We start from the raw sequence: 1,408 nt of genomic DNA on the forward strand, positions 1-1,408 counted from the left end.
AAAAAATCAGAAAAAAAGAGTAAAATGTTTTCTGTAAATTCTTTTAACCGTTAGCAAATTTTTCCCCTCACCAAGATTGAGGAAGAAGCGCCCACGCCTAATGCGCGGTTTCAACATTAAACTGCGGGCCTAACGGTTAGAAATGTCGATTAGTGTAGCGCCACACCTCTTGGCGCCACTCTGCATAACAACTCCCGACACCTGCCACACCTCTCCCCGCGCCGCTGTTGGCAGCGTAAGATAAGGACAGTTTGTACATGCTGTTCTCGCGGCTACAGACTTATTAATATTATCAAGCCTTGATGAGGCAGAATAATTGCTTGACTAGTGCCGCGTCTATTGGTGACTGTGTCGTGTCATGTCTCTTTTACTCGAAACGGAAAGTGAGTAGTATCTCGGGTTCAAAATGGACAAGTCACGAAACGGTGACGAGAAGTTGTCTTGGATAAAAAGTATGAAGAAAAACAATGAGAGCTTTTAACAGTGTGCTTTGCGAAGCGTCCAGGGACATTCTGATTAGAGAGGCTTCCTCTGCATAATTGCAGGTTCCTGAAAAAAAAGGAAAAGAAAAAAAAAGTACGAGTGCGAATTGTTAGTTGATAAGTTGAATTATTCATGGAGGGTGGTTATCAAGAAACGGAAAGTAAACCGACGATAGGAAAACAACTTAATGAAATCAGAAGTACCCCTTTCTCACTCTCTCGTACTCCTTTTATCCACAGTAGCTATTCCTATAAATGAGAGATTGCAACATTCACTGGCTGCTCCCTAATGGATGTTATGTAATGAAACAGAAAATACAATATAATATTAGATTGTAATAGTTTTCTGAGGGTTTTAATACTGATGAAATGTATGACAGTTAGACCATGAGGGGACTGCCGGGCTGGTGTGGGTGAGGCTAAAGTCAAATGGGTTGCCTATAGACTGTTTGTCGGGCGCAGAGTGCTCTCTCAGCTGTCCGGCAGAGCTTCGAACTTTACCTGGTAGAGGGCGGTGCCAGCGATGTTGTCCTCAGTCACTCTTGAGCTCCAGCTTCCTTGCGCGTCATCGTAAAATGCGGAATTGTTATTGCTCTCTGCCTTTGCCAAGATCTCGTCTCTACATATGCCCTTCAGAGACTATAAGTAAGAACTATAAATAATGATTAAACCTCAAACGACTGCCGGTGCAAATATTGGTGTGCTGTTCCAAGACGAGTGAGCGACCCATTCATAACCTCTCGTCTCTCTCGTGACAGCGGGACCCGGCGGCGGGACCAACGGGACCATTTCCCATTGTTCACACCTTCTCGTTCTTGTTGATGACCGAAGAATGGCGATCAGGGTTCTGGAAGGTATGTATTTTACCTACAAACAACTTCTCAGACAATTTCGCCTATAACCCCAAACTGTTATGAAGAAAGTGA

This window comes from Frankliniella occidentalis, unplaced genomic scaffold, assembly GCF_000697945.3.
Source record: "Frankliniella occidentalis isolate FOCC.00 unplaced genomic scaffold, Focc_3.1 Scaffold10, whole genome shotgun sequence".
NCBI lineage: Eukaryota > Metazoa > Arthropoda > Insecta > Thysanoptera > Thripidae > Frankliniella > Frankliniella occidentalis.